The following is a 17,896-nucleotide window of genomic DNA, read 5'->3' as shown; positions in this document are numbered from 1 at the left end:
CTCTAAATGTTTGATAGAATTCATCAATGAAATCACTGGGCCTAAGCTTTTCTTTATACGAAGATTTTTAAATTACTAGCTGAATTTCTTTACTTGTTATAGGTCAATTCAGATATTTTCTTTCTTCTTGAGGCAGTTGTGATCATGTGTGTCTTTTTAGAAATTTGTCCATTTTGTCTAAGTAGTCTAATTTGTTGAGATAAAGGTGTTCATATATTCCCTTATAATCCTTTTTAATTCTGTAGGTGTTAGTAGTGATGTTCTCTCATTCTTTGATTTTGGTAATTTGTCTTATTTTCTTGGTTAGAACAGCTAGGGGTTTGTCTAATTCGTTGATCTTTTCAGAGAACCAATTTTTGGTTTCACTGACTTTTTTTCTCCACTGTTTCTGTTTTCTCTTTCATTGTGTTCCATTCGAATCATGGTTATTTCCTTCCTTATACTTGCTTTGGGTTTAATTTGCTCTTTTTATAATTTCTTAAGGTGGAAGCTTAGGTAATTGATTTGAGACTTTCTTCTTTTCCAACATACAGGCATTTAAAACTACAAATTTTCCTCTAAGCACTGCTTTAGATGCATCCCATAAATTTTGATACATAGTGTTTTCACTTTCATTTAGTTCAAAATATTTTTAAATTTGCCTTGTGATTTCTTCTTTGACTCACATGGTATTTAGAAGTGTGTTGTTTAATATCAAATATTTGGGGATTTCCTAGATTTCTTTCTGTTATGGGCCTCTAATTTAATTCCTTTGTGGTTATAAAACATAGTATACATGACTTCAATCTTTAAAAATGATTGAGACTTGTTTCGTGGCCAGAACATTCCTAAAGAATACTCCATGTGGTCTTGGAGTGTTTCATAAACATCAAGATGTCAAGCTGGTTGATAGTCTAGTTATTCTATCAATTATTGAGAGTGGGTTATTGAAACCTGTAGCTATTATTATTGAATTGTCTATTTCTCCTTTAATTTCTGTCAGTTTTTGCTTCATATATTTTGGTGCTCTCTTTTTCGATATACTTTTATAATAGTTTTATTTTCCTGATATATGGGCCTTTTGCCATATGAAATGTCCCTTTGTCTCTAATAATATTAATCTTAAAGTCAACTTTGTCTGATAATAATATATCATAGTCATTTCAGCTCTCCTATGTTACTGTTTGCTTGGTATATCTTTTGCCATCCTTTTACTTTCAATCTACTTGTGTCTTTGAAGCTAAGGTGTGTTTCTTACTGACAGGAGAGAGTTAGGTCTTTCCTTTTATCCAGACTGACAATCTTTACCTTTTCAATGGGATGGTTAGTTCATTCGCATCTAATATAATTATTGATATGTCTGGATTTTATGTATGTCATTTTGCTCTTTGTTTTTATGTCTCATCTCTATTTTTGTACCTCTGTTCCTCCTTTATTATCCTCTTTTGTGTTAAAATTTTTTAATGTGCCATTTTAATTCCTCTGCTGATTTTTTTTTCTTTTTTTTTTTTGTCATTTTCTTAATGGTTGTTTTAAGGATCACAATATGCATCTTCACTTATCATAAGTTTGCCAGTTTGGATGTATTATGTCCCCCAAAATGCCTTGTTCTTTGATGCAGTCTTGTGGGGGCAAACGTGTTAGTGCTGATTAAGTTGGAACCTATGGATTAGCTTGTTTCCATGGAGACATGACCCACCCAACTGTAGGTGATAACTCTGAATAGATCATTTCCATGGAAGTTTGGTCCCACCCATTCAGCGTGGGTCTTGATTAGTTTACTAGAGCCCTATATAAGAGCTTAGACAGAAGAAGCTTGCTGCTGCAGCTAAGAGGGACATTTTGAAGAATGCACAGACCTCAGAGAGAGTGGAGTTGAAACGCAACCTGGCAACAAGCAGACGTCAGCCATGTGCCTTCCCAGCTAACAGAGGTTTTCCGGATGCCAATGGCCTTTCTCCAGTGAAGGTATCCCATTGTTGATGCCTTACCTTGGACACTTTATGGCCTTAAGACTATAACTTTGTAACCAAATAAACCCACTTTATAAAAGCCAATCCATTTCTGGTTTTTTGCATAATGGCAGCATTAGCAAACCAGAACAAGCTACTCCTAACTTAATTCCAGAAAAATATAAAAACATGCTCCAGTGTATCTCCTATTTCCACCACCTTGTACTATTATTGCCACACACACATATAATTACATATATATATAAGCTCAATAGTATAGTGTTAAAATTATTGATTTATTCAATCTTTGTATTTTTAAAATAAGTGAGAAAAACTCATTATGTTTACACACATAATTGTCATTTCTAATGTTCTTCATTTCTTCCCATGGATTCAAGTTACCATCTGGTGTTGCTTCCTTTCAGTCTGAAAGACTTCCTTTAATATTTCTCATAAGGCAGATCTGCATGCAATGAATTATCTTTTTTTCTTTTTTAACGTGGAAATGTCTCTATTTTGCCTTGATTTTTGAAGAAAAGATTTTCTGGATACAAAATTCTTGGCTAACAAGTGTTTCTTTCCACAGTGTGAATCTGTCATCTCACTGCCTTCAGGCCTACATTGTCTCTAATGAGATGTCAGCCATAAAACCTATTGCTATTCCCATGTACATTATTTTCTTGCTGTTTTCAAGATTTTCTCTTTGTGATACAACAGTTGATGTGTGTTTATTGCATTTGGGGTTCACTGAGCTTTTGGATCAGAAATTAATATATATCATCAAATTCAATGTTTTTCTGCCCCTTTCTTTCACTCCTCTCCTTTAGGACTCACATTACCCATACACCTGCTGCTGTTCCACAGGTCTCAGAGGCTCTGTTCATTTTTCTCCAATTCTTTTTATGTTTATTCTTTATATTGAATAATTTTTATGGACCTATCTACAAGTTAAATTCTTTCTTCTGACATCTCAAATTGGCTGTTGAGCACTCCTTGTTAATTTTTCATTTTAGATATTATACTCTTCAACTCCATTATTTCCATTTTGTTCTTCTTTATAAACTGTCTATTCAGTGAGTCACTATCATCATACTTTCCTTTAATTACATAAAGTAGTTTCCTTTATTTATTTGAAATATCTATAATAGCTACTTTGAAGTCTTTGTGTGCTAGATCAAATACCTGGGATCACTCAGAGACAGTTTCTATCAGCTGATATTTTTACCCCTGAGTTAAAAGTCTAATGTCTTAGATTATTTTTGTTGTTGAATATTGAACATTTTAAATAATGTACTGTTGTTAACTCTGGGTTCTGATTTTTCCCCCAAAGGTTGCTGTTTATGGTTGTTTTTTGGTTTTTGTTTCTTTTACTAACTTTTCCAGCCTAAATATGTGAAGTGTGTCTCCCCTGCAATGTGTGGCTTCTGAGAGCTTGAGTTTTTGTTCCTTTTTATTTTTAAGCCTGGCTTCCTAGGAGTCACCCCTGCATCTGCATAGCTGACTGTTTAAAGACTGGTCAGAGATGGTGCTCAACCATCTTGAGCACTTCCACTTTCTATTGATGGAACTGAAGTTAGGCTAGGGAGCACATTCACACATCAGGCCTTCAAGTCTGCTCCAGTTTTTACTTTCTGCTAGGCTTTTTTTTAAATTCAATTTTATTGATATATTCACATACCATACAATCATCCAAAGTGTACAATCAATTGTTCACAGTACCATCATATAATTGTGCATTCATCACCCCAATCTATTTTTTGAACATTTTCCTTGAACCAGAAAGTGAAAAGAATAAAAAATAAAAGTAAAAAAGAACACCTAAATCATCCCCCCCTCCCACCCTATTTTTCATGTAGTTTTTTGTCCCCATTTTTCTACTCATCCATCCATACACTGGACAAATGGATTGCGATCCACAAGGCTTTCACAATCATACCATCACCCATTGTAAGCTACACTGCTATACAACCATCTTCAAGAGTCAAGGCTACTGGGTTGGATTTTGAAAGTTTCAGGTATTTACTTCTTTTAAAACCCAAAAAGGGTTATCTCTATAGTGCATAAGAATGCCCACCAGAGTGACCTCTCGACTCCATTTGGAATTTCTCAGCCACTAAAACTTTGTTTCATTTCATTTCGCATCCCCCTTTCTGTCAAGAAGATGTTCTCAATCTCACAGTCTCACATATTTTTCATATTAGTCAAGGCTATGTGGATGGCTGGGGCTTGCACTAGTCTCTAGTGTGCAATGTGCAAAGCCTCTGATCAATCAGGATATGAGGAAAGCGTAATAAGACCCCTGTAGTTGTCTCACATCCCAGAATCCTCTGTTAAAGCCCTGGATAGCCTGCTGGTCCATTGCTTGCCCAAAGAGGATTACAACCTCAAATCAGAAAAAGTTGCTGGTCCTCTATTTTTCTCTTGCCAACAAGATTATCATTTTTAACTAACAACACTGCAAATCAAGTAAGTCCTTGTGCACAGCAGTAGTGAATCTCTGGTTTTCATGTCCAGCTCTGCCCTGACTGAACTACTATGCTATCAGTAGCTAGGAAAAATGGGAGCAATCTCAGGCAACCACAGACTTACACTGTTCTTATCCTAAGTTTAGTGGTTTTCATGAATAAAATGCTTTACAACTTTTCCTAAGCCTTTGGTTGTTTCTACAGTTTTGTCCAAATTTTCAGTTGTTTTTGGGGGAGAGAATCTGTTGACCTTCTCATTCACTCATGCCAGAAATGAACCTCTTCCTCAGATAAGTTTTCACAAATCTCGTAAGTGATTAAAATCCTGATCTCAGTGAAGCCGAACAGCCTGTCTGAAATGTAGCTTATTTTCTGGAAATAGATCTAATGCCATAGCACCTATACTGCTCAAATACAGCTCAATTCCAAAATACACTTACGAGGGAAATCTTCCCTGTGTGAAGGCAGAGGCACAAAGTCACTCTGGAATTATGGGATTGTTTTCGATGCCAGAAGGCAACAATAAAAAAATATGAATATTACAGAGTTATCAGTCCCCATTTCCCAAAACCCCTAACTAGTGGAGTCACTAATGCCATCCATGTGTATATATAATCTGGCCCAGCCCTAGAGACAATCATGTCTAGGGCAAAAGCACATGGACAGCTTCAGACCTTGTCACTAGGTACGTTATTGAATAGGTCTCAGGCAAAGAAGTATATTAAGTGCCATGGCCGGTCCTGGCCACTGCAATTAAGTCCAACAGCATGCCTTGGTATATATCATGGGTGTCTTGCCCACTAGCCCAGGCTTAACCCTCAGCCCATTTGGCTATTAGCATCTCAAGACCCAAGAGTTCTGGGTCTTAATGCTTACACCCCCAGGCAATGATTGGGTGGTTTGAAAGCTTAATTCTTCTACTTACCAAACTTTAAGCATCACCTAATGCCTTGATTCCCAATGCATTTACCAGATACCAATCCTCTCCCACCCCAAGCATAGCAAATAATTCTTAATTGACCTTTGCCTGACTTTTCCCTGCCTGTGCACTGTCCCTTAGGTGCCAGATTTCATGCTCAGTTTTGGCAACTTCCATCATGCCTGTTTACTGACTGAACGTATCACGTCAAATAATTTGCCAACTCTATTCTTATTCTCTTCAAATGGAATGTTCCTGAAGCTTCTTGTGAATAGTCCGTGGGCCACAGCTCTCTGACTGGACAAAGGGACATCTAACTCAATCTAATCTACGCTTATTCTCTTTCCTGTACATTTAAAACTGGAACACAAATACTTTAGTCTGGGTTGAGCACCGATGATGAAAAGACATGACGAGCCAGGGCAGGGCAGGGGTTGCCATTTTCCATCATGGACATAGAGAAGCAAAGAGCATCCGTCTACAGAAGAGAAGCATGAAGTAGGGGCACAAAAGGAACAGAAATGAGACTCCATACAGCCACAGAGAGACAGAAAAGAAATCCTGGTCTTGGTTCTTCCTGAACTCCAACTGCATGCTCTCCCAGACCCCAAGAAAAACCTGTCCTTTTCACCAATGTCCCCATTTTAAAATACTTTGACGAGGTCTCTGTTTCTTGCCATTGAATTACTCCTATCAGCGCCTCTGGTTTTCCTCCCTTATTCCCAATCTATATTTCCTAGGTACCAGAATCCCTCACACTCTAGTTAGACCAGTCACTTCTCTACCATATAGCAATTTGTGTTCAATTCATGTTTTTCTGGCTATGTCAAATTTCTTTACAAACCCCTAAGACTTGATCACATTCTGTAAGCTCTAAAGTTTTCTTGGGCTATGACGAATAGGACAACGAGAGGCAATGTGGCTTTGAGTAAAGCACTGAACCTCTCAGCTTAAGCTTCTCATCTGGGAACCACTATCTACTACATAAGGTTGTGAAAGGGGTTATATAAGATGAGAAAAAAATACTTAGCATAGCACCTGACCCACAGCAAGCCCCAATAAAAGTAGCTTTTTTTATATTACCTGGATTAAACATGTACATTCTGAACACTAGGTAAAAACCACACTGTTCTCTAATGCTTAGGGTTTGAATGGCACCAAATGTCAGTAAGACTAATCAACAATTCCAGAATTATTTTCACATGGTTGCTTTCTTTTCATATTACTAATTATAAGCAGCCAAACCAACCTCCAATCAACATCTATTTCTCCCAAATTTGTTTCTAGTCTCACTGTATTTCTGAAGTTTTGAAAATGACCCTGTGATCTTTCATCTGCATTTGTAGGAGCATTTTCATTGATTATATCAATTTGTTTATGCAATTTGTTTGCTTAGCAATAGTTCTACCCATTGTTTCAAAAGAGAAAACCAAGGTCAAAGGTTGAAACTAACTGCTCCGAAAACACATCTGAAAATTTAATATATTTTTGGTGAAAAACATAGCGAAGGGCCTAAATTATTATGACTATTAGGAAAGGGTGACTAAAGACTTTTATTTTAAGTTTTTGTCTAGCAAAACCTCTCATGGAGAGAGAAACTTAATCTCACAAGATTATTTCAGTAAATGCCATGTTAAGGCTTGGTTTTTACCACATTTTAGTTACATTGACAGATTCTCTGACAACTGAGATGCTAAATGATGCAGACACCAAAATATTAACAGAAGTTCTAGCACGAAGGCATTGCATCAAGGATTTTATTTCCTTCTCAATTCCATAGCTCTACTACATTCACAATAAGGAAAAACAATTCCTAAAAGAATTACTTGGTGTTATACTCACATAACAAATAATACTGCCAACAGGACTGGTCATATAATGAGTAGTAATCCTTCCAACAGTATTAGAGCTATTATTATATACATCTGTACATACAAGTGAACACAAACACACCCACAGCCAGTAATGAGATTTTGCTGTAAGTCAGAGACAAAAACACCCTCATTCTATTTCACCTGACACCAATGGTCAAATGCACTTAAGCCTCCTTCTAACTAACCTGTGGGTATTTTTCCACCGTCTCCTCCTCCTTTCCAAATCCTTAGCCCCATGATTCTCAAGGTATGAACTTAAAGGATCCTCCTAGTGAATTAATCCAACATTCATCCATCTTATGGGTGACTGATGTTCAATGCATTTCTACTTATACTTAAAGGCTAATTGCAAATAACTAAAGTCACTGATAATAAAATTTGGTTTTTATAAACTAAAATGAACAAGAGACTCTTTAGTATTCTACTGAAAAATAAAAAGCCTGGCTGCCACACATGTATGTTAACATTGCAAAGATCCTACTGTAAATGCACACATAAAATCAGTCGGAAATCTTGCAATTTCCGGGAAAAACTCCATTATTACTGTTGAGGGAATTAGTGGTGATTTTTGATTGCTGGTACTTTTGCTTTTTAATATTCAATTATGGCTCATTTAGCATCATCACTTTCAAGTTAGTTTGATGCACACTGTATACAATGACAGGTATTTGCATCAACAATATTCTTATTTTAAAGTTTTCCAGTAACTAGATTTTGACATGTATATGCCATGTTTCAAATATGAATCATATATCAATCACTAAAGCACATACATAATCCTTCCCCCAAATTTATTTGCACAGTAATAGTCTATTATCGATTGATTATTTTTAACTGGAAAGCAGAACAGGCACAATAAGCAGGTAATGGGGTCTATCTGCCTAAGTGGTCTGAGGTTGAAAAAAAAGAAAAAATGTCAGCGCCAGATGAAACAGCAAGCTGCTCTAAGCTGCCAGGACACTCTGCTTCCAGCCTAAACTGTCTCTCACAAACCTTTCCTTTCTTCTCTACAGCAAAAGGATTAAAAACTCACCCCACCCCTTTCTTTTAATTTTTACAGGCCCATCAAGTATATCCATGGCTACTTGGATTCTCACACATCCCCTTAAATGACCTTCTTCCTTCACTGCTGTCTTAAACAATTCCTTGTCCAGGAAAATCTTTGTTCTCCCAACTTATTTATTTTTATTTTTATTTTTATTGTTTTATTTTATCTTATCTTATCTTATTTGAAGGAGAACTCACATTTTACCTACAGCATTCATACAGAAGTTCCTTTCTTCGTGCCCAAGGAAAGAAGTCCCAGATCCAAGGGACAGCATGGAGCCATCAGTGCCTCCCTGCAGTCTCCCTCCCAGGAAGTAGATTTGAGTTCTCAGATATAAGAGCACATACCTTCTTGACCCTACTCCTCAAACTCAGATTTCTTTGCATTAAGGGATAGCTCCATCAATTTACACCCCCCCACACACACACACACCCACAAGGGATACATTTTAGCAATGCGACTAGATCTCCACTGAATATATCAAGATTTTGTAGCATGACAGAACAAGGCAAGGAAGGCAGCAAAATGAATTCCCATATATTAGAGTTTCCTACACACTCTTGGAACGAGTTAAAGGTATAAGCCTCTTCTCTCATTTTTGAAGCCTAGCTGTACCCCTTTTCTGAAAATCCTGTTTTCTGTTTAATTATGTGTTTTTCAAATATTGTTTTCTTCTATTTTTCAGAGATTCTTCACTGTTCAGTTAGGTCCTATTGCCACCTAGTGAACTAATTGGAGTAAACACCAATGCGTTATCACCAGTTTTTACTGCTGTTCTTTCAAGAAGAGCCCACTAGATGGAGACTTCAAATTTAAAGTAGGAGAAGAATTCCTAAAGTTATCTAGAAAGCCAGTTGGATGGTTCATGACTGCACCAAAAATTAATACAGATTCACACAAATAAGGAGAATGTGTCCAAAATGATAAAAAGAAAAATCTTTTGACAGTTAAAAACTTAGGTTTGGCCCTTATGAACATAATCACAAAAATCCAGAACAAAATATTATCAGGTTAAATTCAGCAATACATAAAAATGATAATACATCATGACCACATGGGTTTATCCCATGATCACAAGGATTGTTCAACATTGAAAAATCAATATAATTTACCATATTAACAGTCTAAACAGTCTAAATGTAAAAAAAGTATTTTAAAAAGTATTTAAAAAATTCAACACCCACTCATGATAGAAACTCTTAGCAAACTAGGAACAGAAGGGAACTTCCTCAACCTGATAAAGGGCATCCATAAAAAACCTATAGCTAACATCATACCTGACAGTGAAATGTTGAATTTTTTCTCCACTGGGATTAGGAACAAAGCAAGAATGTCATTCTCACCATCTCTATTCAACCATTATACTGGAAATCTAACCCAGAGCAGTAAGATCAGAAAAATAAAAAAAAGTCATAAACATCAAAATGGAAGAAATAAAACTGCCTTTATTCACAGATGTATACATTAAAAAAAAACCAAGAGCTTATTTAAGTTACTAGAAATAGTAAGTGAATTTAACAATGTTGCAGGATACAAATTCAATATACAAAAACTGACTGCATTTTTATATACTAGCAAAATAACTGAAAAATAAAATTTTAAAAATAATATCATTTACTATAAAATTTTAAAAAACACAAAATACTTATAGATAGATTTAAAGAAAATGGTACAAGACTTCAACACTAAAGCATTGCTGAGAGAAAATAAAAACCTAAATAAATGGAAAGATACACTGAATTCATGAATTAGAAGACTCAATACTGTTAAGATGACTACTCTACCCAAATTGATATGGTCAGCGCAACTCAATCAAAATCACAGCAGCCTATTTTGCTTTTTAAAAAAATGATAAGCTGATTCTAAAGTTTATGTGAAAGTGAAAAAAAAACCTAAAATAACCAAAACAATGTTGAAAAGGAAGAACAAAGTTGGAGGACTAACACTACCTGATTTCAAGATTTATTATAAAGCTAAAGTAATCAAGACAGTGTTGTTTCAAGACAGTGTGATGAAAAGATAGACTGCTAGAAGAGAATATAAAATAAACAGATTCACACACATAAAGAACAAGTGATTTCAGCAAGGGCATCAAAATATTCAATGAAAAAAGTCTTTTCAACAAATGGTATGGAACAAATGAATACTCATTAAAAAAAAAAAAAGACTTTAATCCCTACTTCATATCATACACAAAAATTAATCTGAGATGGATTAGAAACAAACATAAAAGCTAAAACCAGAGAATTTCTATTAGAAAACTTTAAGTTTGCAACTTAGGGTAGGCCAAGTTTTCTTAGGGAAGATACAAAAAGCACTCATCATAAATGAAAAATTAATGAATTGAAATTCATTAAAATTTAAAATTTCTGCTCATCAAAAAACATGTTAATGAAATAAAAAGCAAGCTGCAAACTGGGAGAAAATATTCACAATACATATATGTAGCCAGAATTTTTAAAAATGCCTATAATTCAATAATAAGACAAACAACATGATTTTTTTTTTATGGCCAAAAGACTTGAACATAAAGTCTTCATAAAGACCCTTCATAAAGATGATATATGAATGGCCAATAATCACATGAAAAAGTGACCAACATAATTAGTCATCAGGGAAATACAAATTAAAATCACATCAGTTACCATACACATTTACTAAAATGACTAAACTTTAAAAGACTTACAATACCAAATGCTGGCAAGGATGTGAAACAACTGGAAATTCTCATACTTTACTGATGGAATTGTAAAATGATATAAACATTTTGGAAACATGTTTGGCAATTTCATAAAATGTTTAACACACATCTACCATATGACTCAACAATTCCTAGATATGTCTAAGAAAAATAAAAATATATATCCACAAAAATCTTGTACAAGAATAGTCATAGCTGCTTTATTCACAATAGCCAAAAACCAGAAACAGCCCAGGTATCTAAAGGTGAATGGATAATTAAACTGTTATATACTAGAATACTACTCAGCAATAAAAAGAAATGAACTACTAACACCTGCAACAATATGGATGAGTTTCAAACATTATGCTGAAAAAAGCTAGACACAAAAGAGCACATGTTGTATGATTCCATTTATTCCAGAACAGCCCAATTTATATGAGAAGCTACCAAACGCTTCCTTCTTTCTTGACAGCACTGGCTCAAGACTCCAGACACTGAAAAGGAGACCAATTCAGATGGCTTGATTAAGAATGGAGGCAAGGCTGCAAAGAGAAGCCTGAGAATGCGGCACTGAGCTTTTACCTAGTTCTTGAACTTCAAGATGGCTCCTGCTACTTGAGGTATATTCCCCTTCCTTAGAACATTTTCAAGATAAGAGAATTCTGAATATAAAATGTGATCTAAGTGGTGGAAAGCAGAAGCCTGGGTGGCTCAATTTAGCAGAATAGCTCTGGCAACAGCAGCTGAAATGAGAGCCAAAGATTTTTTTTTTTAACTACATATCTTTTTTCTTTATGAGACAAGATCCTCTAAAAAAAAATTTTAATGCAGAGACAATGAAAATCAGCCTGTAATCCCACTCTCCTAAAGATATGCTGTTAACTGTTCAATGTATCTTCTTCTAGACATTCCTTATACCTATATAAACAGATGTATTTTAATATAAATGAAATCAGATATACAGACACATACACACCCATTTTAAACTGCTTTTTTCTTTCACTATATTGTATGCATTTTTCTACATCAATAAAAATCTGCCTTCTCAATAACTCTACAGTATTCCATTGCATGGCTAATCATAATCCATTTAACTAGTTCCCTAATAAACATTCATATTGTTCTTTTTTTTTCTATTATTAAAGCTGAAAGGAGTATCTTTGAATATACATTTTACAGAACTATAATTTCTTTAGGATAAATTCCAAAAGTGTGAACTGCTAAATCTATAGGCCTGCACATTTTCAGTTTTGACAGAAATTGGTAGGTTATACTTACCAAGAGTTCCCATTTTCCCCACACCCTCATCAGCACTGACAATTACCATTCTTTAATGTCATTGCTTTGCCAACTTTGATGCCTACAGAAGACTGGCAGGATACCATAAATTGTTGAAGGAAGCCAGGTGGGTCAGTGACAACTGGAGGACCAGGCCCAGTGGTATCAGGTCTTTCAATTTATCCAGAAAGCCAGAAAGTCCAAATCTTTAGGAAACTCTCGCAGGTTTTAGATTTGACAACTAATATGCTTTTATTTAAACATCCTGCAAGTCAGACAAAATATATTTAAAAAGCCAGACTACATTTTGCACATAGGACTACTTTGCGCTAACAGTTGAAAAAGCTATTAACACCATATTTCACTTTGCATCTTATTACCCCATGCAGTTTGTCTTTTCCTTTGCTTACCAACAGAAACATGTATTTATTAAATTTTGGTTCACAATGACTGTCAGTTCCCTTCAAAGAGAAAAAAGAAGCTTATCTTTTCTTTCAGATTCATAGCCACAACAAATACTGAAACAACAACAACAACAAAAAGATATGATAACTTCAGGCAGAGGGGGCTAAAGAGTGGTCCTAGCTGACCAAAGTGTCCCAAAAAAGGTACATGAGGGATCATCTGGGGTCTGAATTACTATATTTCCCCTCAGCATACTTCGAGTACCACAAGGTTTTTAGGGGGAAAAAAACCCACTAATTTGTAAAAACTATGCATAACCTTTGAAGATGGTGGCTTAATCTAGGGTTTTTCCTCCACCTACTTGATAAATGTGCCAAATTTTCTCTTGATGGGGCATTAAAAAAAACAGAGAGAGGAAAAGCATTCCCCCACACCCCCTGTCACACATATTGAACTTACAACCATTTTAGGTCTCTCTCTCTCTTTTTTAATGGAAATAAAATAAGGGTTTGTAAGAATCTTTCTCTGATCTTCAAGTGTTACTGCAGTACTGCTCTCACAGAAAGCACAATTGTAGCAACATAGCTGACCTTAGAATTTCTTCCCATTCCTTCTTAGTCAGCCATTATAAATCTCCAGACCTAGATGTTCAAGCATTCCCTGCACCCATCAGAGATAGTGGCAGAGATCCATGACTATCCAAGGACCCTTTGAATGCAACTGTCTTTTCATCAATTGTAAACAAGTGCTAAACTTTTGGCTTCATAGGGAGTCCCTACCATGTCAGTATAAACTCTGAAATAGGGGCAGAGGTCAAGGGGATGAGAGCTCAGACTAAGCTCTGAATCTGTCCCACCCCCACCCTGTTCAAAAGAATCCTTATCAGAAGGGAACTCTCGAGCAAAAGGCCACATTCACAAGAGACTTGATCTATCAGTTTCAGCTGAAGCTTTAGAAACAGGCTCCTAGAACTGTTATGAACACAAAATACTTGAAATCACTAACACAAGGATATGGAGGCAAGGGGACAGAAAAAGGAGAACAGGGGAGATTTGTGAATTTTTTTCTGTTTCAGGGACGAGTCTAATGAATGAAATAACCCTGAAACCTGAACATAGAAGAAATCCCTTTGGGAATCTAATACCAAGTGAATTATTCCACTTGTGTCCAAAATCATTCTAATATATGCAAAGGAAGAGTCCTAAGGGCACTTAGAAAATAGCCTTATTCTTTTGTACAAAAACATGTCCCATTATAAATCTGTATGTATGTGAACCATTACACAGCTTTAAACTCTTCATTAGCACCTGGAGACTTGTCAGAGATGGAAGAGACCGAGAGACAGGAAATGAGTTAAAACTGGGACTCTAAAAGTCTCAGATATTCCTCCACTATGTACATTCAGATAAGTCATTTAACCTCTCCAGGCCTCAAAGGTCTCATCTATAAGGTGGGGATAATATCTTTCTTAATGAGTTTTATGAGTGCTTAATGAAAAAATGAATGTAAAGCATTTAGTGCATAATAAATATTAGCTACCATTATTACTACGTAGTAAAAGCCACGTACTACCAAGTTTTGTGTCTGCCTTCCTGACTAAAACAGAGTTCTTTGAGGGCAGGAATTGTCTTGGCTTGGCACTCACATCAAGAAGTGAAAAGGGAAACAAACGGTAAATGTGTTGAATTACATATTACAAAGTCAAACTTAAAATTAGATAATTTTATATGATATAAACTTTTTCATTACTAGTGGATACATGCAAAGTGTCTGGCACATAAGGAATACCAATAAATGGTTAATTTCCTTTCCTTCCTTAATCACTAACAACCAGCTTTAAATTCATCTCTGCAGACCACACTTGGGCTTATATGAACTGCTTTCTGAGAACAAAAGTTGCAATATATAGTCCAACATCTAGGAATGGACCCATTCAGACATGGTACAGAATATTGGAATTTTGGATAGGATCTATGGGTATTCTAGCTGAGAGGTACATTTGTACCTTTTGTAGCTTAAAGAATCCACAAAAAGTCTCCTTGGGCTTCCAAGATACTTGAGAACTGAATGCAAAGCCTAAACAAGCTAGAGTGTCAGGCTGTCTTAATTTGAAACTGTTTTTATCTTTCCTACTCATCCTATGTCCATCCCTGCTTGGTGGACATCTACCAGTATTGTCAGATGGCAAATGGTGAGGACAAGGATTAATTTAACTTCCCAAGTCTCTTTTAAAGCATTTATCTAGGTCCTTGATCAGCAGGATATATTTTGTATTTTAAAGTCTGAGTCAGCAAAAATCCAAAACACATAATGTTTAAAATGGTAACCAGTCAAGGTTTAAATTGTATAAGTTTTTTCTTCAGCATGCCTTCTAAAAGACCTTGCTATTGACCAAAGAGAAAGTGTATTCGAGTCTTTGTTTATTTAAATAAGCAAAGTATTAACTTCTTTAGTCTCCAAAGAGACTAAATAAATGGTTTCACAGATGTTCATTTAGAAGGTTCCCTACTGCTGATGAGAGAAAGAGGCTGAAATACCCTACCAGTCAACCAGATGGTAAAGACAGTCTTGGCCAAAATGGTCAGCAATATATGCTTGCTCCTCTGTCTGAACTATTTACTGGAAGCAATAACTAATATCTGCTAATATTTAGAATAACTTATCTTTGTATCATTAAGAAACACAACCTATAGAAGGAAAAACAAAACTAAAAACAAGATATAAAAAAAACAAAAAAGAAAACAAAAAAAAACAAGAAATACCAGCTAATTTAATTGAATAAAGTACTGTTAAAATAGCCCATTAGAAAATAGACTGAAAATTTCAATAATTTACTACACAGCCTACAATTGCATACTCTTAATAGTGATTATCAGTTGCCAAGCATTAACTTTAACACTTTGCATATACTAGTTCATTTAATCCTCACAACAACCCTGTAACGTAAGAAAATTTTTATTGTCCCTATTTTATAGATGAGAAAACTGAGGCACAGAAATACTAAATAACTTAACCAAAATCACAAGCTAGTAATTATTGAAACCAAGTTGAACCCAAGCAATCTCCAGCCAGAACTCATGCTCTTAATTCAGAAGAGTTTTGGCTTATATAAAAAGCTGAAGCACATTTGAAATGCAGACAAAAAATTTACATACAAAGTTGTTCACTGTGGCATTATTTATAACGGAGAAAAAATGGAAACAATCTAAATGTCCAAAAATAGTTAAAAAAAAGTCACATTAAAGCTATTCGCTTCCAATCAAATATCCTGCCATTAAAAATACTTACGAAAAATGTTTCATGACTTGTTACAATGCTCCCATGTAATGATGAATAGGGAAAAAAACCAGGATACAAAATTGTGTATATATATATTGTTCATATGTGTGTGTCTATATATATATATATATATGATATATAAAATGTTCCTAATTATGTAAAAAATGAGCTCAGACACAAACTGGAGAGATACATTCTCCAATGAGAAACACTCGTTATTTCTAGGTGGTGGGATTATGAGTGTTGATATTTTTCTTTTAGTGTGTTCCACATTTTCCACAACAAACATGCATTACTCTACTATCCGTTTAAACAAAGACAATTTTTTTTTAATCAAGTTGCATTGGGATCCTCAACCTTTTGGTAAAAACAACTGAAAGGCTTTTAATTGGTCTGTTTAACTCCATGTAGCTACTTACCTTGGGATAAGACCCTTTGAACATCATACAACACAGTCAGCATATACCAAAAGAATATCCATCTTCAACTATGGAAACTGAATTAAAATATGAGTATTTTTAATTTTGGTCAATGTTTACTCTCCATTTAATTATCTGTAAGATTATTTTACAGGAATAAAAAATAGATTTAACAATACATGGGCCAAAAATTCGGGAAAGGCTTTGCTGAAATAGATATAAAGGAACAAAAGTTTGACTGGGAAGGAGGAACAGCTGTTGCTAATCCAACTGTTTACCCTTTGACCCACTATCTGGCTAATAACTGAACAGTACCAATTGTTTTCCTGTATTATGTGCTGTTTACAATCCCTGAGAGGCATGAAAGGAATTAATAATTTAGCCTAGAAAGCTGACAGCCTTTATTGGGGAGTCCATGGGACAGAAATCAGAGCAAGTAGTTGTCCTGAAGCCACAGATCCCTTTACTGTTCCTGTTTTATAGCCTAATTGGCCTCTGAACATAAATCAATTATTTCTCCTGTTTTAAGCAACAATGACTTCTATTCTTTAACTTCCCTTGTATCAAGTTGGTCCTTGTTCTCTTGAGTTTTACAACTACATGGTAAACACAATAGCTGAGGAAAAAACTTGGGGAGCAGGGCAAACGGGGGTTATTTGGAAACAGAAGCATAGAAAGGTTATGCTATTTTGAACTTCTCTTGACCTTTGACTGCCCTTGTCCCTAGCTTATGCTAATGGACAGGGTACAGGGAAACTACTTGTAGAAATGAACTTAGCCTGAACCTCTGGTATAACATTGGACTCCAGGAAGCCCAGGAATCATAAGAAGGCAGCCAGAGTGTGAACAGCTGCCCATATTCTAAGTATGACTGCCCATTTACTCTATCACAGAAAAGGTAAAAAAGACGATTTGAATTGGACAAAGTCAGTATTTCCTCAACTAGTTCCAACACATCCCACCTATCTCAAACCTGCAACCATTTTGAGCACAGGAAGAGACTGGCAACAAAATAAGCAAGCATGAACAGGCTTTCCTTATCAGGAATTGGGGGCATATCAGACATTGGGGTCTCCAAACTCCAAAGATGCAAATCAGAAAAATCCCTACTCTTCTTAGTCTAGTATGCAAAAGTCACGAGGTTATTAACATAGGAGATATCCTTTCTCGGTGGGAAGCTGCAAAATTTGCAGTGGCAATAACCAGAACCAATTTAACACAACTCACACAGCCTAATTCAGTCTTGAGACTTCTTATCATTTGGTAGGGCTAGCATGTTCATTTGAACTCTCAATTGGTGTTGAGTGAATTAATAAAATTTTATTTTGGTCCATTATGAGCCTTAAATATTTCTTCAAAGAGAAAGAATTCAAAACACTAACTTCACAAAGATCATACAGAAATTGAGAATTCCACCCCATACACAATTTTTTAAAAGAAAAGTGATTTTTTTAAAGGTTACTCCCATTCTATACTGATATATAAAATTATGATTCAGTATTTGTTCATTCTCATGGAATGGAGAAGACTGTAAATCAGTCTAGGGACTCTATGCAGAAATGTTAAATGAGCTAGGATTACTTGGCTCGGAAAGG

At 35.4% G+C, this 17,896-nt stretch overlaps 1 protein-coding gene and 1 long non-coding RNA gene across 7 annotated transcripts in view; one reads left to right on the top strand and one right to left on the bottom strand.

The window, feature by feature from the left end:
* LOC119545108 overlaps positions 1-11,972 on the top strand; it is a 66,459-nt gene extending 54,487 nt beyond the window's left edge. Inside the window, exon 3 of the long non-coding RNA XR_005219067.1 lies at positions 11,393-11,972. This is a non-coding gene — a long non-coding RNA (uncharacterized LOC119545108). The remainder of the gene's footprint in view (positions 1-11,392) is intronic.
* Positions 1-17,896, bottom strand: part of NR6A1 (nuclear receptor subfamily 6 group A member 1) — a 280,389-nt gene that overhangs the window by 226,072 nt on the left and 36,421 nt on the right. The window lies entirely within an intron of this gene.

The sequence above is a fragment of the Choloepus didactylus genome, chromosome 10 (assembly GCF_015220235.1).
Source record: "Choloepus didactylus isolate mChoDid1 chromosome 10, mChoDid1.pri, whole genome shotgun sequence".
In the NCBI taxonomy this organism is placed as follows: Eukaryota; Metazoa; Chordata; class Mammalia; order Pilosa; family Megalonychidae; genus Choloepus; species Choloepus didactylus.
Note: the sequence above shows the minus strand (reverse complement) of the source record. Positions and strands in the feature narration are given on the sequence as shown.